The 21,794-nt window shown below is 46.5% G+C and overlaps 1 long non-coding RNA gene across 1 annotated transcript; it reads right to left on the reverse strand.

The window, feature by feature from the left end:
* Positions 1-1,693: 1,693 nt before the first annotated feature.
* On the reverse strand, positions 1,694-20,039 carry LOC149855955 (uncharacterized). Its single transcript, XR_016438432.1, has 4 exons — positions 19,832-20,039; positions 16,608-16,797; positions 15,995-16,187; positions 1,694-1,859 (listed from the first exon to the last, which is right to left on the reverse strand). It is a non-coding gene; the product is annotated as an uncharacterized LOC149855955 (long non-coding RNA).
* Positions 20,040-21,794: the final 1,755 nt, after the last annotated feature.

The raw sequence follows: 21,794 nt of genomic DNA on the forward strand, positions 1-21,794 counted from the left end.
CGGCAAGACCCAGAAACATAATGGAAATAAATTTTAACTCTGGCCTATGCAACTGCTTGCTTCTCATAGGGAGAAATACAACAGCTAACAGACTTGGGTGATTTGTGTGACACCTCTACATGTTAACAGCAAGGTCAGCTTCCTAAATAGGGACTGAGAAGCAGGCACGAAACCTGCCCAGGACCTCCTGAAATGCCAATTCTTCCCCAAGGGCATAGGAAGGCCCTAGATCGCAGGATCTCAGGCATGTGATAGAGAGAGGGAAGAAAGTATAAGTTCTCATAAGTATTTATTCTTTTAATGTATGGCATGACCAGAGCACTGCAAGCATGATGGTTTGCATGGCTCTGATCAATGCTGCGCCTCTCTGTAGCTGCCGCTCCTCAGCCTCCCCGGGAAGAAAACTCTCCCCCTTCTTACCCAGCATGGCCCTGCCCAGATTGTGAGTGGGCAGGAGACATGCTTGCAAAGCGGCTGTGAGCCTGTGGGCTGCGAGGAGGCAGCGAGTGGGTGAAGCCAGATTTCCATGTCCTGCCTGACTGCTTGCCGCGCAGGGTCTGCAAGTAGTTGTTGGAGCCGGTGTTGAGCTCAGGCTGTCCCTGCATCTTTCCCAGACCCGGGGAAGAGTCTGCTGCACCCAAAAGCTCTCCCAGGTCTAAAGATATTGCCTCGCCTCACTGTTTTTTCTGCTGGCACGTTCCCCGAACCAACGTAGCTGCAGCACCGCTACTCGGGGTATCTAGAGAGGAGTTAGCTGCCCTGTGACAAGAGGCGAGAAGGGGGCTGGCCACGAAAGCCAGTTCCCTCTGCAGCCTGGTCCAGTGGTGGGGCAGCTATGAGCCATCCTTTACTTGGAGGGCTATAAAGTCAAGAGTTATTGAAAGTGGCTGCTATTCCAGCGCAATCAATATCCTGCTTGAGAGCCCCTTGAGAGAAAATCCCCCTCATGCCTGTGTGCTTGGATCCAAAGCAGACCCCTCATAACATCTCCAGCCACGAAGAGAAGACCACCCACTCAGTGCAGGTGAGCCAAGTCCCCGCTTGCCCACGGGCAGCGCTCGCTGCAAGGGGCAGAGAGACCAACGCGCAGCGCTCAGCAGCACAGCAGACGGGCAGCTTGTTAAGCAGCCGTGGGAAGACGAACCATGTCACGTACCATTAGGTCTGAATGGGCCATTTATTGTGTTTTCTGAGATGATGCAATTAAAAAGAAAAAGCCTCTGTACCGAGAGCTCAGGGAGGGGATGGGCTGAATGAGACGCAGGCGACAGGAACTTGCAGCTCTGCACCAGCGCTCACTGCCCCACAACCCCACGCGTTTCATTTCTCTAGGGACAGGCCAAACGTGGAAGGGAGCCTGTGTCTACATTGCTGATCCCAACAAGGGAGTAAGTTCTGGCCTCCCAGCCAGGCACAACAGACAGCTGCAGGCCCCAGCACAGCACCAATGCAGCCCATAGACACAGAAACAGCGCGACAGAGGTCTCACACCCTGCTCCACAGCCAGTCGAAAACATCAGTGAACTTCTTTACTCGATACCAAACTCTGAACAGCCACGAATGTTGGCTTCCCTCCACTCCTTCAACTTCCCAGTTCTGACCTCCAAGCCCACTCGTCCCAGGCTGTGTCCTGCCCAGCGGGGAGCAAGACTGCCTAAAGACACATCACCAGGAATCAAAGACTTACCCAAAGCCAGGCACCGAAGTCAGCAGTCAAGGTGTGAGGCATTGGGGTCAGAGCCAGAGGCAGGAACCAGAAAGCAGGCAGAGTTCAACAGCCCGTAGTCAGCATCCAATCCAGCAAGCGGGAGGGCTGGGGTTAGGGCTTGAGGTGTCCAAGAGCCCCTTTTCCAGGAAGGCTGTGCAGCAACAAAAAAAAAATCAGCTTTCTTGCCTGTTCTTGAACTGCTATAGGCAGTAAAGCAAGCTACTAGCTAGCCTGCTGGACCACAGCTGGGTCCAACTAACTCATCAATCAACACTGCACCAGGCATCTTGAGCTTGACACCACCTGAGGAGATATTGCCCTTATTATGGCTTCAGTGCTGCTTCTGCAATGGGGGCCAGAGCAATATCACTCATATTAGGAGTTTCCCTAGCTCCCAAGACCGTACTCTGTGGGCATGGCTACACGAGATGCTACTGTGGGCGACACGAGAGGCCTACTGCATGGTAGCCTAATAATACTGTGCAGTAACATGCTGGTCAAAAGTGGTGCTAATGAGCTACTGAACAGTGTTATTAGGCTACTGCACAGTAAGTCACACAAAAAAAGTGCACCAATGCTACTGTGCAGTACACGTAGTTACTGCGCATTCAGTTAGTACTTCATTAAGTACTAAGCTAAACAGGCAGTAACTACGGTACATTAACCACCACGTAGACACACCCCGTGAGCACCTACAATAGATAAGGTATTGATCCTCAAAGCCCCACATGAAAGCACAAAGGTGCTGTCACTGTGACAAACCAAAGCCCAGATCCAGAAAAGTATTTCGCATTGCCCAACTCCTACTGGCTCCAAAAGGGGGCTTAAGTGACTTGCAGAGATCTGAACCCAACTCCTCACGCACCTCAGGCCAGCATCCTACAACCACAGGATCACCAAGACTAGTTTGGACAACGTGGCCTGGATTTGGAGCGGGGGCATTTTCTGGTGTCCCCGCCATTGTGGCAGTCTTCAAGTGTCGCCTTGCTCCTGTGTGCTCGGCTCAGCCATTTTTAATTCATAGCATTCTGCTGATACCCAGACACCGATCAATGGTATTGATCTGGGTAGGTTTTGAGCTGAGCCCATGGCTGTAATTTCATTTTCCTACAAGGAAAAAAAAAAAGAAAGGGAGGGAGAGAGAAGGAAAGAGAGAGGGAGGCTTTGCAGTAGTGGCTTAGCAGCATGTTGCATGAAAGTAATATTCTCCAGGACATGTTTTGGAATGGCATTCAGCATCTCAAAAATAGAACTTGAAGTGTTTGTGGCAAGGAATATGCTTAATTAGATTCATATATAACAACTCACCAGCTGTTCTGCAGATAAACAGAAATATTTGAGATCTCTCCCAGCTCTATGGAGACACCGAGGTTGGCTTCTCTCCCTGCTGCTTGCCCCAGCCTAAGAGACCCCTTTGCACAAATGATTATTATCTGTGCTGCAGTCCAGACAGGATGTCCACACAATCTTGATGCACAGAGCAAGTACTTTAGCTCTTTTTTTTAATTTTTGGCCTTTATTGCTTCAGCCTCTTGAAACCTCTTAGTTACACTTCCATGCAAAGAGCTTTTTGCAAGTCAGACATGGCACACATTAGTTTTGAAAGAGGAATGTCTCACAATTTTCAGATGGAAAAAGAGCTTTGCTTTTAAGAAAGCTTTGCAAGCTAAAACAGAAAGAAAAAAAGAAAAAGAAAGAGAAGCAGCTCACTCTGCAGATTTTTCTGCCAAATGAAAAATTCCCTGCCCAGTTCTCAGGAATATCAAGCCATCCCTTCCTTTCCAGTTTTCAGCACAGTCCTTCTAACAGGAAAAAAGATAAAGTACCACTAAAATTAAATTACACAAGCATATGTGGAGTAAACATGAGCCCAGTTTTCACTAGAATTAAGGTACCACAAAACCCACTGGTGACAAATTCCTCCTAAGCTGCAGGACTCTCTACTTGTCTGGTTCTGATTGACAAGAGGTTTTTCAGCTATGGCATACAAGCAGCTCAAAGCAAATCCACATGCTGCAGACAGCAGACAATTAAAGCATCAAAATCGCACCACGGAGAGCAGAAGAGACCAGAGCCGAGCCCTTCAGCTCCAAACCCACAGACAGACAGGAAAAGCTATCATGCTAAAGAAGAAAATCTCTCAGGACCTGTCAGGAGCAGGTCCTATAGCCACCAGATGGCAACAGTACTTGCTCTCAAAAGGCTTGTGGAGCAGACGTAGGCATTGAAAGCAAGGCTTAATGGAGGGCTACAGGATGTGCCTGACTTTAAAACCCTCAGGTGTGCAGATCTGTGAATGCCCGTGCAAATTAAGCCACCAGCAACTGCTTATGCAAATAATCCCTCAGGGTCCTAATTAGTTGTTTCTATGCACTCATCACTACTTAGCAGGCACAGGTGATTTAGGTACCCTCCATGCATGCATCTCAAGTATCTAAGATCTGGGAATTCACAAAGGTGTGATCTCATTACACGGCTGCATCAAAAAGAGCAAGCCAGCAGGCAAAAGGGACTTTGTTTTTTCTCAGGAGAACAAAGAAATAAGACAAGAACAAAAGACTTTCCTCCGTGGGAGAGCACAGTGTGTGTGTCCCTGGGACCGCAATGCTCTGGACAGGCACTGGCAGCTGGAGGAGAGGCTTGTGTCCCTTTGAACTGAAAAAAATAACACCCCCATACAAAATGCAAGCTGTGACAGACCCGTGCTACAGACATGTTACGATGGGCGTCTATGAGGAAGGCTCCAAGAGTACTGCTTCTCCCATCAAGTACTCTTGGCCCATATTTCACTGTACATGCTCCAGCCTGTATGCAAGGGACCTTGCAAGGGCCTGTATGCAAGGGCTGTAGTCACCCCTTTACACTGAGAGAAGAAGTTTCTGTGTAGGGTGAGGGTTCGGCACTCCTCTTCGTCCGAAGTCAGATGTGCACAGACCAAGGGCCCCTCGCTTCTACCCTCAGCAACTCATAGCTTTGAGTGACAGGGCAAATGGTGGAGGACAGTTACTGATGACCCAGTATCACTGATAACTCATTTGATAATAAGATAACTTATTTGAACATATAGAACAAGCACTTTGCTAAACAGGAAAGCAAACGCCCCATACTTTTCAAACACAAATGTTTCTGTGTAGCAGGACAGGAAAGGAAGAGCAGAGACAGAAAAGGCTTTCTGTGAAGGTTTCCATCCACCTTGTCTCTACCAGGCCACGTGCCACCACCACCAACCAGGAGCTTTCCAGAAACCTCACAAATGAAATTTCAGCCTTTCTGAGTGCTCTGGTTTTTAAAACCGAAAACTTGCTAAAAAATTTTTTCCCAACTATTTAAGTTGGTCTAATAAAAGATTCACCCAAAGAACCTTGTCTGCTCTCCTTGGTCATAGCAGCTACTTCACAAGTCCAAAGTTTGTGGGCTTCACTCAGAAAACTTAAAGGGACTCAAATCTTCACGGTCACCGAGAAGTCGCAGAGCTCAGACAATTTGTTCCCGTTTGGGCAGGCGAGATCCTCCAAAATGGCCATAAGCTTTTGTCTTTAGCCTGAGTGAGAGTAAGATGAGTCAGAGCAACTGCAAGGGTGAATAAATGCTCCCGCAGATATGAAGACGCAGTACCTAAACCAAGTAGAAGCATATTAATCAGCTGAAATAAGATCTGTTGGGCTCCCTTGCACTGCAGGAGCCAGTGAGTCAATTGATTTGTTGGGTGGAAGTGGGTGGTGAGTTGGCATTTTGAGTGAATCAGAATTCAGTCTCTGCCTGGAAATGTAGAAGACTCATTTTTTACATCTAAAGAAGGGCTTAGCAGATTAAATTATACGTGCTGACGGCTTTAGAGGTGCCCTCTTTTTTTCCCGGTCGTTCACTTCCATGCATCTTGCATACAATTTAGGGCACTTAAATAAAGGGGAATATTTTGGACTATGAAACCTTACTTCAATTTGCTCTAGCTAGCCCGAATCCAGAATCCTTTTTATTTCAGGAATGGATCTTTCACTTAACTTAGTTATATTTCACGATGGCTTAATTTCAAAATCTGTTCTCAATGCATGCCTCTGAATTGGGTTACGAGGGACCGTTTGAAGCTGACAATCATCTTTACTGTTGTTTGAGAGAGAGAGACTCAAATTTTCAGGCTTACGGGAAAGGTTCACTTTACTACAGGTTTGAGAATCCGCTGTCTCAAAGCTCATTGGCATTTCTAGGTGCTGTTGAGAGCCAGAGCAAATATTTCCCTGGGCCTCCGTTCACACACAGTATGTTTTAGATTACACATAAGAGGATTCAAGAGAGGAAGCTAGAAAAAAAAGAGAGTGAGTAAGAATGAAAGGAACCCGCATGTGGAAAAATGGGTAGGTGGGGGGGAGAGAGAAAAATCAACTAAAGAAAACACAACACCAGCACAGAGAGGTTTAGCAAGCTGGCAAGGTTTGGAGCAGATCGTAAAGTGAGCTAAGCACGGTGTGCGCCAGAAGGAAAAAGATAATGTATCAAAGGATCAACATGAGGCACTTAGAGCATGAATACCGGGCGGTAGGATTGAGTGAATGGGAGAAAGGGGATGCTGGATGAGGAAATAACACAAACGATATGGAGACACGGGAGCCAATTTTCTTGCACGAGCCTGCAAAGAAGAGTGACCGTCGAGTCTAGTCAGGGACGTGACCATGACAAAAGGGGCACAGAGACAGGGCCTCTGTTCTGAGTGATGGTTTATAGAGCCGGCAACCTCGCAGCCCAGTGGCACAAGGGGCTGCCATGTACCAAAAAAATCAGGGATCATCTATGTGGACATGTACCCCCCCATCCACACTGCCCAGTGTGACACAGGTCAAACCTGCAATGGGACATAGCAGGTTCTCTGGCACCGTGCACAGCAGAGAAGGCGGCCTGAAGGATGGAAGTGCTATCGCAAAGGGTTTTAGTGACCAGAAGCCACTCCAGCTCCCCACGCGCCGCTAAGGGAAATGTGTTTGCAGCAGTGTGAAACAACCATGGATCTGAGCCGGCAACTCTTCATGGAGATGGCCAAGCCCCCATGTTACAGAGCAGCTGTGCAGAGACATGCTGGAGATCTTTTAAAGAAATCTCTGGAAGTGGAAAACAGTCAGGAAAAACAGATCTGGAGGACCGTGCAGCACAACAAATGGCTTTGCCAGCAGATGAAAGATGTTAGGTTTCCACATCAGAGGCCGTCTTAGCTCGCATCCAGAGTGCTGACAGAAGAAAGTGGCTGAATGGTACCAAGTGGCAACTAGAAAAGGAAACCATTCATGAAGAGCTAACTTCACATCTGTGCTTCCTCCTCCCAGTACCACGGAGGCATCCAGGGAGTGTATACAGTGGAGGTCACCCCATCCCCAGAGGGCCGTGATGTGCTGGGACTGGTGAGAGGGGGGTAGGCTGCATTTAACAGCAAGCATTTTGGTGCCAATAAGCCAGGATACGCTTGCCCCAGCTCCGAGGAGCAGTGAAGTATGTTTCACAGCGTGCCCCTCATTTCTGCTCTGAGCAGTCCGGTTGCAGGAGAAATGCCTCCTTGAAATGGCCTTGCTTAGTCGTCCTGCCCAGGTTGGTAAGATAGCCTAGGAGGTTAGTGCATGACCTCCAAGCATGAGCAGTAATGATGAACACAAGGGGCCAGATTCAGAGCTGGAGGAAAACCTCAGATCTGCAACTTCCATGGATGCCCCATGGCCTGACCAAGAGTGGTGCAAGTTACACGGTCCAGTGTGAGAGAGTCAGAAAGTGGGTAAAACTGGCGAGGTAACTGGGATGGTATTCAGGGGTAATACACACCTAGGAAGGAACAGAAGCAGGCCAAAGCAGGATAAAAAAGCGAACAGGACAGCGTAAGATAAAGCAGAGAATCTCCTCACTATTTCTAGCACTGCTGAGTTTAATCCAACATACCTCCCGTTCTCTTTTGGTGCCAAATTGGAACAAACAGGGGAAAAAAAGAGAATAACCCGATGAGAGAGAGTGCCATGTTTGGCAAATAATTCATCATCACTGGGCATGAGAAAAAGAGAATGATTCAAAGGGTGTGTATCCGGGAAGCACACAGATATTTCTTTTATTGGTCTGAGTTATAAAGAGGGCTTTAAAGGCTGGACTTATTCACACCTGGTTAAAAACAAAACATGGCATTTGATATAAGATGTAAGCAAGCAAAGCTAGACCAAGAGGAGCCAATGAAGTGAGAACCATCTATTTTTACAAGAAAACTAGATGAATTTCTATAAATCGACATGAAAAGTGGAAAGGAAAGAACGATATGGAGGGGCCAAGGAGTGGGGAGCCTGGAGTTAGTTTGGACATGAAAACAAGAGCTAAGACGTCTAAATCCACTCAGCTGAAAAGAGGGATGGAAAAAAAGGCAATACTTAAAACTGTGCTGCAACACAGAAATTGGTGAGCACGTACTATGCACGGCATAGTCCTCTATCCAGCTAACCATGATTTTTATAGGGTCTTACATGGCTATTTATGAAATAACAGTGAGTGCAAGTGGCTGCTGCTGAGAAGTTGGCTTAACATACGGTGACCCGAAGAAGCTAATGTCTCAGATTTAACGTGGAAGTGCAGCTGCAGACAACATTTCAGATGCACCAGACATCTGTAACTATTCCCAAAATATGGCATGGTAGAAATCCAAGACTGATTGATCAAATAATACTAACAATGCCTTGTCCTCCACCGCCCCCACATGTGCAAAATAATTCTACCCATTCCACAGCAGTAAGGAAATGGCTGGTAATAAACCTACTAGTTGTACTGAGTACATACAGACAACCAAAGCCTTTGGTCCCTTGATATGTTCCTTCTCACTGACCTTGGGTGTTTGTAAGTTGATCATCCTCTCTTCCTCTTTGCCCCTCAAGGAGAGAAGATCTTTTGCTCCCAGGGTGATCCTGAAAGCAATATTAGCCCCTACATTGAAAAGCGTGACGCTGATTATAGGTCCGCTTACCAGATGAGAGCAAAACACATTCAAATAAAGAAAAATCGTAAGGGAAAGCTGGGCTTCTGCAGTTCTGGATGCGGCGGGTCTGATCTTGAGCCCTGCACTGAATTAAAAGCACTCAGGCCTTACAGGGCACTAGGCGCCTTGCTGGACTGCATGTTCATGGGTTAAAAGCGGGTAGGTATATTGTCACGGACAGAGAACAAGTCTCCATTCATGGAGCTAGTACTTGCATCTGATTGCCTCCCTCTACCTTGGTCTTCCCAAAATTGTGTATTCCCTGACTCTTCTAGGACGGGCCAGAAGCCCCATCCTGATTCCTCCGAAGGTCCTGTGCTATACAGATAACTGGATGCATTGCACCCCAGGCACATCCACTGGGATACTGGCTGACTTTGAAGCACCCTAAGAAGGCTTCATCAGCAGAACACCCCTTTTTTAATTATGAAAATGATGTCATCACCGGTTGAATGTAGACTTGTCAAAAATGGAGAATTCTTATGGTCTGGCACAGATACCCACCATGCTCTGCACCCCCAAAAGCAGAGCATCTGAGTAATCATGCTAATGCTCAGACACCATGAATCATTGCTATTAGTTATCATTTGTCTTGCTGCAGCCATGGACCAGGCCTCCACTGTACTGAGCTCTAGAGAGGAACAGGACAAAATACCTTAAACCTTCTTAACCTTTTCAGACTCTAGCACCCCTTGAGAGACTCAAAGCGCACCTTGGAAAATGCCAGGTCTGGGCTTTCAGTTGATTTTTGACTATGGAAAAATACTAGTGCAATTCTTCTGTTGCAAAGAACTCAGAAAGGCCAAAACAGGTCAGAACGCTCTTAACCCGATGGATCCGTGTTTGAAATCTCTGGGTTTCCTTTGTGAATCGTTTGCACGCCTAACTGTGCCAATATCACATGGGACACCTGAGAGGTCCTCAAGGCATCCTGGTGGAGAATCACTGCCCTAGAGCCTAAACGTTAACCCTCTCACAGTGTGGGAGTCAGACTCAGGAGGTCACAGCACCTGCGACTCACTTCACTTAATGCTCCATACAAATCAGCAGGCATTTGGAAACTCTTTTTTCAAAGCACACACACATTTTGCAGCAAAGAACAGGGTTGCATTCACTAACCTTTTAGGTAAGCCTCTTGCCCAGCAATGGGAAGGGGAAGCTCTGAAATACTACAAGACCACGTTGTGATGGTTTGAGAAGACAGCGTTACATTAAAATACTGCAGTGTAGTTTGCACCATTTCCTCTGGAGATCAGCCCGAGTATGTATGATTTGCTAAGAGACCAGGCCTAAGCAGAGTTTATGTAATGATTTGCTGAGTGACTTTCTTATTACATGATGTGGAAAGGACTTACTCCTGTCAAGAGACTAGTGAAACAAATTAAGCCCCCAGAGTCTTTGCATTTGAAAGGTAACCTGGTGGCAGAGAACTGGAAAAATGGTATCAACATTTTCAGCTGTTCCTTGAAACAAGAAGCACATTATAGGAAATAAGAAAAAGTAAGGGAAAAGTCTGGGACATTGTTCCAGACTGATCAGAGGAGAGGCACATAAGGTTGGTTACTGAAGCCAAACATGGGAAAAATCCACCAAAAAAGGACAGAAGTATTGGAAAGCTCCCAAATCCCAATCTCCATTTCAGATCCTCTCAGTGAAAAGGCTTAACTGTAAAACTAATAATTCAAAAACCTGATGATTCAAATGATCATTGTGCTCCCAACTCATGTGAGAATGCCAAGCCCAGCGAATTCCAAACAGATGGTTTATTTAAAGGTCATGTTATACATGGTATAATCAATATCTAGATTGGAGCCCGGCTGCTGCAAGGAAAAAGATATAATTGTGCACATGTGAAAACCCTCCAGTTTGGACATAGACTGGGCAAGGGTAATCAGCACTTCTTAAAGTCTTAGAAATGCAGTGAAAGAGATGAAGTGTGTATAATTACCAGTGAGAGTCATTGTAGCAAAGCAGATAAAGTTAATTATACAGTAAAGGAACATTTTCATGCACTTGACGTGGTAGTAATCAGAGTCAACAGTCGAAGTGCCCAGAGGAAGGAACTGTACACAATGAAAACAATCGTTTGGCAAAAGTGTACAGCACAAATTACCTGCAGACAAAGACATCACCTATAGGAACACAGCTGGAAAGGGCAAAACTGAATGGAGAGTCATGGCTTTGTGCAGGCTGTAGGACTGCTAAAAAACTTGTGAGCTTCACCTGCAGCCTATGCTCCTATAATGTTCTTCTTCTGTTCTGGAGATGGCATGATTCATCGTTGAACTAGAGAGCCCAACCAGATCCAGCGCCTATTAACGTCAATGAGGATGCTCCCATTCACTTCCCTGAGTGTTGGATGAAGTCCTAAATCCCTTGATTGCATATGAAAAACACAGATCAGCACTAAGCTTTGGCCATTTGTACTTATGGCAGAGGTAGTTAAACCATACTTTAGGAAAAACTAAAACGGCTTCTTCTTAAGATTTAGACTCAGCATCTAGTGCTCCCTTACTAGCATCTAGTGCTTACTTCTTCGAATGCTAATAAGATCCTTGAAATGACCATTTTTTATTAATTTACAAATGTAACTGTAATTTATTTGCAACTGCAAATTTCATAGTTTCATAGTTGGTTGGGTCGGAAGGGACCTGAGCAGGTCATCAAGTCCGCCCCCTGCCATGGCAGGAAAGGATGCTGGGGTCAAACGACCCCAGCAAGGTGTCTATCTAGCCTCCTTTCGAAGACCCCCAGGGTAGGAGCCAGCACCACTTCCCTTGGAAGCTGGTTTCAGATCCTAGCCACCCTGACCGTGAAGTCGCGCCTTCGAATGTCTAGCTTGAATCTACTGTCCATCAACCTATGGCCGTTATTCCTTGTTACTCCCAGTAGTGCTCGGGGGAACAGGGACTCCCCCAGTGCCTGCTGGTCCCCCTTGGCCAGTTTGTAGACAGCCACCAGATCCCCCCTCAGCCTTCTCTTGTGGGGGCTGAACAGGTTCAGGTCCCGTCGCCTCTCCTCGTAGGGCCTGCCCTGCTGCCCCTGATCATATGAGTGGCCCTCCTCCGGACCCTCTCCATGATGTCCACATCCCTCCTGAAGTGTGGCGCCCAGAACTGGACGCAGTACTCCAGCTGCGGCCTGGCCAGTGCCGCATAGAGGGGGAGGATCACCTCCCTGGACCTGCTCGAGATGCATCTGTGGATGCATGACAAGGTGCGGTTGCCCTTCCTGACCGCATCCCCACACTGCCGGCCCATGTTCATCTTGGCATTAATGACGACTCCAAGATCCTTTTCTGCCTCTGCACTGACGAGAAGGGAGTTCCCCAGCCTGTAGGTATGGTGCTGGTTCTTCCCCCGCCCCCACGTGCAGCACCTTGCACTTGTCAGTGTTGAATCCCATCCTTTTCTTGTTCACCCACCCCTGTAACCTGTCTAGGTCCAATTGCAGCCTATTCCTCCCTTCTAGCATGCCCACATCCCCCCCACATCTTAGTGTCATCAGCAAATTTGGACAGGTGCTTTTTACCCCCTCGTCCAAGTCACTGATGAAGATGTTGAACAGTGCGGGCCTGAGGACCGAGCCCTGGGGACCCCACTGCCCACGTCCCTCCAGGTCAACAATGACCTGTCCACCACCACTCTCTGGGTGAGGCCCTCCAGCCAGCTGGCGACACATCTGACTGTGTAGGCATCGACGTCACAATCTCCTAACTTTTTAATGATAATGGGGTGAGAGACAGTGTCGAAGGCCTTCCTAAAGTCCAGAAAGACTATGTCCACTGTGACACCTGCATCCAAGGATTTAGTGACCTGGTCATAGAAGGCCACCAGGTTGGTCTGACAGGACCTGCCTCTAATGAACCTGTGCTGGTTGCCCCAATTTGTAAACTGCAATTTGTAAATTGCATTGCAAATTACAAATAAATTGATTTACCAATACATTGACTTACAAATAAAATGTTTATAAATAAAATGTTTATAAACACTTTCTAGGACTATGGGGAAAGCTGTCTCTCAAGGCATCACACTGAAGGAACGACAGACCGTTGGCTGGTCTGAACCATTCTGCTGAACTAAAGAGATCATAATCGAAAGCAGGCCCATCAAAAAAAGAAGAAATGTCTGATTGGGTCAGTGATATTAGCAGGGTGGAGATGCAGGAGATGGGTATTCTTTGCTAAGGGAATTAATCCAGACTCTCAGAAAGGTTCAAGCAATACTTCAAATGGAGAGATCAGGGAAGAGGGACATCAGACATAATAATGTGTTCAGGAGAACATGGGATAAAATCTCTGCTGGCTTCATGCCACTCAGCCAGTGGAGTTACACCCGCGGAGAATTTGACCTTGCATCTTTCATTTATTACATCTGAAGAGTATTATTTTTGGATGTGCAGACCTCCACAATAAAATGTAAAATGTCCACAATAATTAGTGATTAAAACATATGGCAATCTCTGAGAAGCCAGGCTCTGAACAACCCTGTGCAAAACACCCTCTAGGTTTCAAAAGAAATGCAGGGATATATATTCATTAGATAGAAAGGACAGATCCAGGGCAGATCTTACTGTTACATTCAACAGTTCATAGTAGTGCACTGAAGGGCAAAGAATGAAGTAAAATATAGCTCAGGCATCATCTCTTCCCAAATGAAGTTAAAGCCACCTAGAGAACGAGAGCCTTGAGAATGCGGCAGCATTGCAGCCTGGTTTCAAACAGTCTGAGAAAGCATAATTGGTATTAGGGAGATGAAACTGCAGCTTCTGATGTGATTCCGCACAAAGAGCACTTAATCATAATATCAGACACCACAATAGCTGCAATATTACAATCAGTTCGCTTACGCATTAGAAATGCAAAGGCAAGGAGTGTCATGCTCCCTGCCTGCCTTGAATTTAGAAGGTGAGACTCTAATATTCACCCTGACCTTTGCAACAAACGCAGATGGTGAGAAAGCAAAGAGCTAAAGGGAGACCTCAGTCTTAATGGGGCTGCTGACAGGCATCTCAGCCTCCAGGCGCTTGGACTTGTAGGAATGTGGCTTCCTTTAATCCTTTCAGGATAGTGCTCAGAACTCCAACACAAAAGGCATCTTTCTTTTTTTTACCCCAGGGTGTTGGATGGCAGACAAGAGAGCCATCCCAAAGTCCTTGGCCCGAGCACTACGTCAGGCTGCAGTGACAGTTCAACAAAAACTTTACAGTGATTCCCCTGGCACCCCGGCAGACTTAGAGACTTGATAAGCTCAAACAGTGGCTTAGACTCTGGCACTGAGGGCATCTCTGTCACTAAAGGACCACTAAATGCTTACTTAGTACCAAATATCTTAGCTACTGAAGGATCAAGTGGCATCAATGATGAATCTGCAGCAATGGGTTCAGTACAAGCCAAAAGGACCAAACACTGGTGAAATTCTGGGATTGGAAGGGCTATATCTTAAGCCTGGTGTATTCAGTGTCAGTAGGAGGTCAGTAGGAATAGCATTAGCTAACAAGGTATCTATTATCATAGAATCAGAGAAAATGAGGGTTGGAAGGGACCTCAAGAGCTCACATCTAATCCAACCCCTTGCTCAAACCAGGATCTCCCCAGCTATATCATCCCAGCCAAGGGTTTGTCTAGCCAGACTTAAAACCCTCCAAGGATGGAGATTTCACAACCTCTCTAAGTAACCTGTTCCAGTGCTTTACTACCCTCCTGGGGAGAAAGTTCTTCCTAATATCCAACCTAAACCTCCCTTGCTGCAATGTGAGCCCATTACTCCTTGTCCTGTCATCTGCCCCACTGAGACGAGTCCAGCTCCATCCTCTTTGCAACCCTCCTGCAGGAAGTTGAAGGCTGCTATCAAATCCCCCCTTGATCTTTTCTTCTGTATATTCAATAAGCCCAGCTCCCTCAGCCTCTCTTCATCAGTCATCAACCATTTTTGTTGCCCTCTGCTAGACTCTGCAATTTGTCCACAATTTGTTCATTATACAAGGAATGAAGGGAACTGTTGATCAGAAATTGTCCCAAGCACAGGGGAAAAAACCTGGCATCCACAGGTGGGCTTGCAGAGGGAGAACTTGAGGCACCTGCCTCTATTCAGCCTCTGGATAATAAGGGTTGTGTTTGCTCCTTCCAACAGGCGCTAGTATTCTGCGAGTTCCCGAGGCTGCTGGGTGACAGGCAGGGCACCTTGCAAGTGGCAGTCATCAGGCCAGCTCCAAAGGAGAAACAAGCCTTCTTGATTGAAAGACAAGGAATTGTGATGGTGGGGGGAAAAGCAGAATCACCTCTCCGCTGATTTCAGGCAGTCTACTCAGGCTTTCACAATTATGTCTTCAATTGCCTGAGCATTTCAACAACTGCTGCTTAGCGATAATTTGGCAGTACCAGATCGTTTTAGTTAGCATTTAGTAATGACATGGTTTCACTTTACATGATGAGCAAAAAAAAAAAACCTAATAAAAAAGAACTGTAAAATGATGCCTGGAGATTGCTCGGGCACATTGCCACCTCGTGGCAGCCTCGGAGCCCAGCATCTCTTACTGCAGTGGTCTTGGCTTCTGTCAGCAGAGGTCCCAGGAAAGGTGTGGGCAAGTCCCTAAGGCAATCAAGAAGCTTGTCCATCTCTACCACAGACTGGAGAGATGTGCCTGAGAGGCAGAAAGCAGGGACTTAAATGCAGATGAGCAATCTGGACCAGTGTCCCAGCCCATTCACTGGACTGCCTTTGCATGGTTCATCTGGGAGCTGAAGCCACTCTGAGTTTCAACTGCTTTCCCCAAACCTAGCAAATGAAAAATCCCTGTTTATTGACTGGGCTAAAGGTCACCAACACTTGGAAGTTTGGAAATAAGTCCATCCTAGGTGGGTCTCAAAGCCTCCTGGGCTGCTGGATTTGGGAGAGAAACTGGTTTAAACCTGTAACAGAACAGACCTTCAGTGCACATAAACCAATCTGAACATGGCCGAAACCGGTTTGAGATAAACCGGGTTGAATGTCGTATCAGACTTAACAGATCTGGGTCAAACCGGTTTATGCAATGTCTGTCCCAGACCCCTATCTTCTGAAGTGGTTCAGCATGACAGCAGACTCCCAGGAGAGGCTGGGGCATCTCCGTCATGGGAAGTGCTTACATCCAGGCTAGACAAACACTTGTCTGGAATAGTTTCGATAAGGCTGATCCTGCCTTGAGCAGAGGGTTGGACTAGTTGGCCTCTTGGGCCCTTGTTTTTTTTTCCTGCAATTCTATGAATAGCATTTCGGCAGCTGCAGAAGAAGGCATAGCAGCCTGTTTAGCCTGGCACTTACCCGCCGGGAGTCTCTTCCTGTTGCTGTTGTTCTGTCACTGAGTCTGAGCTGGTGATGGACGGATTATGACAGGACTAAACCGAAATAAATACCATCCTGGAGGGCTAGGCAGGGGAGCACAGCAGAAAACAAATTTTCTGGCTCCATGTACATTGCTGCATCTGAATTCTGGATGGTCCAAGCTGAGTTTCAGCTACAAAAGAGACAAGGGATTATTTTAATGGAGCTGTGCCCTCCTCCTGGGTGAGCAGAAATTAGCACAGAAGAGCCTGGAAGCAGACAGGTAAATGTAGTAAGTTAGTGATGGCTGGGGAAGTGTAACCCATGACTGGTTCTTCCCTTTCTCTTGCTACTTCTTGGTTTAATAAGCATATCCATCCCAGGAAGGGAAACAGCCAGCTGGTCATGCTGCCAAGCACTGCCCTATCTCGAAAGCCTTTCAACTGAGTAATTACTTTGTGCTCATTATGTCTGCACCCAGGACTACACAGAGGCAGGGACAGATAAACCTGACCTCTTCTGTAGCTGGGAAGAGGCAGAAGGCCTGTCAGCTGATATCTACTCCAGCCCCATTGAAGTGCGTGGGACTGCTCCCATGCTTGAAATCACTCACATGTGTAAGTGCTTGGAGGATGGGCCTAACTTGGAAAAGGAGAGGAAAGACTTGTCAGAGACCCTCTGCTCAGCAGCTGCAGTAGGCGAGGTGCCAGGCTCAGCCCGGGGTCAGGAAATGACTGGCAGCTCTTCATTGTCCTTTGGTACGCCACCGTTTCATAGAAAGGCCCACAGAAAAACCAGGAAAGCTGTGAAAACAAATAAACACTTTGGAAAGTGCCAATATTTGCACAAACCCTTCCCATATCGCACACGTTTCTCATTGGTTGAGGGCAGCCCTAACAGTTCTCCATTGAAATCTCTGCTCCCCAGGTTCATGCTAAAGACAAAGCAGAAGGGTTTAAAAATTGTAGTTGCATGAATAGGGGATATGGAGCCTCCAGAAACCCTGTGTTACTTCTCCTCGGCACCACAGACATGTGCTGCGAAGGGTGAACCATGTGACCACAAAGAACAATGCCAGGACCCTCGACCCTATCCCCTCACTCAACTAAAGACCAAGCAACCATTTCAGGAACATTGCTAAGCCTCCTTTTTCAACGCAGGAATTTATCCATTTGGATTATTTTAGAGAGCTGAAGCCAAACAGGGATTTCTGCCCTCGAATGAAATCTTGTTTTCTTTATGTAGATATTGGTGATATAAATATTGTCGCCTAGATTCCCTTCAACGTGGTTAGTAGCAAAGGTCAGAGTCAACAGAGGCGATCCGCTTGATACGTCTTCGCAGTCACTGCTTCAAGAAGTCACTAGGTTGAAGATGAGCAAAACTGCATTCATTTACCAAATTGTTGGCTATACGTTTCCAGTCATAAATTAGTTATTTTTGTTTTGTTTTGTTGTTGTTCTGAATTATGCTTTGGCACATAATTATGACAACAAAATGCAACGCTTTAGCGATACTGAAAACACAGGGAAATCCAAATCAACTGTCTTGCTCTTCTGTCACTCACAGCTGCCAATCAAGGGCTCAATTAAAAAGCAGCCAATGCAAAAAGCAGTACTTTTTTCACACAGCACTTCAGTTAAACTGCTGGACTTCTTGCCATACATATATTAATGAGGTCCCGCAAACTTAGCAAGGTTCAAAGGGGATATGGCTCTCTACATGGATAGCAAGGCTATCCAGAGCTATTATAGCTAATGCATTTTTGAGAGACAGAAAAACTTCCAGCTTTGGACTATAAACCAGCCCTTATTAGTAACAATGGGCAAGAGAACAAATGTGGGCAGCAGATTATCGCACAGCTGCCTAACTGGAAGTGGCTTATACCTTCCTCTGAAGCATCTGGTGCTGGAGACAGGATACTAGACTAAGTAGACCATGGATCTGATCCATTATGGCAGCTCCCTTGTTTCCCATCCTGTCGCAAGTATTCACACGAGTAATTCCTAGGCGAACGAACGGTCCCATTGATTTCAATAGGAATAAATCTGGAGCACGGGTGCACGAGAGAGAAAGGCAGGGCACACGGAAGTACACGTGAGTTCAAGTCTGCGTGCGAGCACGTGTGTGCTGAAAGTCTGTTGGTATGAGACATCAGCCATATGTATCAGGACATAGCCAACTGCCTCCCATATCCTCAAACCAAATGCATGTGAAGAACAAACAGCCTGCCGCAAAACCCATGCAGACTCCTCGAGAAATAGACCCGGGGTCAAGGATCAAAAGAAAAATGTGCAAGTGCCCTGAAAACTCCAATCACAGAAAACCTAATTATATGGGTTTCTGAACCAACCCAGCGCCAACAGGCAAGTGATGTAACGCTGCTGCATGCTTAAAAAGCAAAGCAATCCCTAACCACGTACCCAACGAGAAAGGGGAAAGGAAAGGGAATCGATAGACAGAAAACAGAGGAACTCTCCAGCTTCACTCAAAGTTAACTCCTGTCATGCTTACCCCGAAACTCTGCAGAACAGCTCTTCAACAGGAAAAATAAAGAAGGCTGTTACAAAATAAAGAAAAAAAAGAACCCATCATAAAGTATCAGCATGCATCAAAAATCCAAGAGGCAACAATCTCTTCATGCAAATCTGTAAAGGATTTACACCCGCTAAAAAGCACCATGTTTTAAGAATACACACACTAGGATAGGCAGTGGCAGAAAATAATCCTTCTTTCCCCCTTCCCCGCCTTCAAAAACCTCCCAAAAATGTATGCAACAGCAGAAGAACATCCTTTTCAAAAAACTGCAATGCAAGACCCACTTTCAATCTAGCAAGCCTTCCTGGAGACCCGTGTGACCATCTTAGAGGTCCAGAGCAATCTTCAGACTTGCTAACTCAGGACACCACTTGGCCCAGATCAGCCAGTGGAGATTTTGTTTATGCCAGTGCGCATAACTGGCAGCTCAAAGTCCGAGTCCCCATGACTTTCCACCAGGGCAAGAGGCATTTCTGCTCTCTGCACCTCTGAAAGTCTTTTCCCATCTCCGATCAAAACCCGTGCCTCAACAGAGAAACACAAGCAGAGCTCATGCAGGAATCCTTTATGTTGTCTCCACTGTCCCACTATTTTGGATGCTTCCCACTGAAGAGGCCAGAAGGACCACAGGGACATGAAACTAGCAGGGCGAACCTGAGTTATCAAGTCCAGCCCCTTGCATTTGCAGGAAGCTATCTAACACCAGGATTCCCCCAAATCATCACTTCAAGCCCTCCCATGCAACCACTCAAAACCAGACAGACCAACACCACCCTGCAACGTGCCAGAGGTAAAAGCAAGGGGAACAAAGAGCACTGCCCATGCCCGGGCATTGAAAGTCAGGGAAAAGGGCAAATCCCTTTGCAAGGAGAGAGGCCATCATGTCAGGCGACACCCAAGGCCATTACGTTTGCACCAACACCAGCAAACCACAGGTGCCCCAGTGAAAAGAACAGCATATTGAGTCGGGAGCGCCGTTGAAACAAGCTGGACTGTTTGGCCTTTTGAGAAGCGGCTAACTGTGTTTTTGTCCTACAGAAGCTCAACCACGGAGGACAGAAACAAAGCAAAGGGGGGACCGTTTTCTGCTTGCTATATATATATATATATATAAAAAAAAGATTTTCCAATGGACCTGGGACTGAATCTGAAATGTCTATCAACTGGAAGGAACAAGAAAGCCTAGGACACTGCCCACCTGGACTCACTGGCAAAAAAAACAAACTTGCACACAGCTTCTAGGCAAAGAAAGGGAATAAAATGGAGCATCATCTCAGCCTGACCCTTTCTGGTATATACCTCAGGGATTTACCAGCTCTTCTGGAGCAGCTCCCAAACTCAGGAGTTGCAGGGAACATCACAGAAGAGAAAATGTGCCTAAAAGGATGCAGATGTCCCTGGATACGTCGTCTCCCACGCAGCACCATCTTCGCAGTGCCATCTGGCGAGTCCGAACCATGTTGCAGTCTCCAAAGGAAATTGCAGCTACCAGAAACGTTCTGCAGCCGGCAACACCTGGGCTGACATCCTGGGGGGAGATGGGATAAAAGCAAACATCTATATTCTTGCCAGCTAGAGGGGAGAAACCGAACACAGGCTAAAGGATAAATACACTGGCAATATGGGGCAGAAATCATGGGGCAAGCTCTCAGAACCAGAAAATGTACTAAAAAATTGTTCGTTTTTTCTTAAGGACCCCCCATCAGAAGTAATACATTATGGATGCATTTATTTGCCTTCTAGGTCATCAGCCTTTTGGCTACCCCTGGGCTATATTTTTTTATTTCTTCTCTGCAACCATGGAGGATAGAAACATGTGTTTTAAAATGAAAGCTGGATTTCCCGGGTCATCTTTTTGTTTCCCAGGCCTGGAGTTGTAGCTAAAGCACCAAAGATCACAAGGAATCAGAACTCCTGGTAAAGGTGATATCTTTTATTAGACCAATTAGATAGTTGCAATATACTGTCTTTATTTGCAAGCTTTTTTTTCAAATATATATATATATTTTGCAACTATCTAGTTCAGGGGTTGGAAACTTTTTTGGGCAGAGTGCCAGAAACACCCCCAACTTCAACTTGTAAAATGTTGGTGTGCCAGGGATGGATGGCGGGGAGCTGCAAGGGGCCCGATCCTTGTTAGAGCAGCGCAACCCTGGGCCCTTCCCTACCATCCACCCCAAAGCATGAGTGCCAAGCAAAATGCCTTCACATGCCACACATGGGCTGGGCACCCGTGCCAGGGATCACCTACCCCTGATCTAGTTGGTCTAATAAAAGACCCAAGAGTTGTGATTGCTTTTGCCTGTAGACCAACATAGCTACAACCTGTTTCCCCAAATATCACAGGACTCACAATAAAAACATGAGAACTGGCAACACTGTATAATATTAAATGTATTGGAGGGCTTCTGACTGCGCATAGGAATAATATTGCAAGAATAACCTAGAAAAACCTGCTACCTAATAAAGAAGCCATTAAATGAGACACTCTGGTAAAACTGCTGCTAAAATTGCTTTGCAATCTGATTCAGCCAAGGAGGAAAATTTAAGGTCTAACTTTAATAGCCAATTATACCAACTGGGAAAATACCTCGCATCCACTGTTCTGCAAACGAATGCTAACTGAACACGAGGGCTTCAGTGACAATGACTGCAAAACCACTTCAACTGCACACAGAATAAAGGACTTGGCTTCTGGTATCATCTCAAAGTGCCGCAGGGTCAAAATTTACAACCAAATAACAGTCAAGTCCCCTCTGAGTGGGAAAATCATATCCAGATCTCAGCAATATCAAACTCCCGAGTGGTCGAGCAAACAAAAGAGCACTCAGCTCATGAGATCAACGCTGAAAATGTCATCTGTAAGACAAATCAAAGCCAGTAACAAGTGAGCCTGCCACAGATTGCTGCTCAGAGATGGGCAGAGATAAAGCAGGCTCCTGCCAGATACAAATTCAATGGTTTTAAATGAGAGGTGTGAGCTGAGCACAAAGCACGGGGCAAACAACGGACAGGATCTGCCGGCACCTGCGGGGTTTGCTCTTTTCTTTATCTTTTGACAACACTTGTATGGTTTATCACTATATTTGAACTGTGCCCCACAAGGAAGAAATGAACCTTGGTCCAATTCCTCTTCCTCTGATCAACTGCATGACCATGGGCAAGTCACTTTGCCTTCCTGTGCCTCTGTTTCCTTCCCAGCCCATTGCCTGTCTCAGTTATTGAGGTGCTTTCCTTAGTAGGGATCTTGGGCTGTGATACC

The sequence above is a fragment of the Crocodylus siamensis genome, chromosome 11 (genome assembly GCF_052110815.1).
Source record: "Crocodylus siamensis isolate JL-2025a chromosome 11, ASM5211081v1, whole genome shotgun sequence".
Lineage (NCBI taxonomy): Eukaryota > Metazoa > Chordata > Crocodylia > Crocodylidae > Crocodylus > Crocodylus siamensis.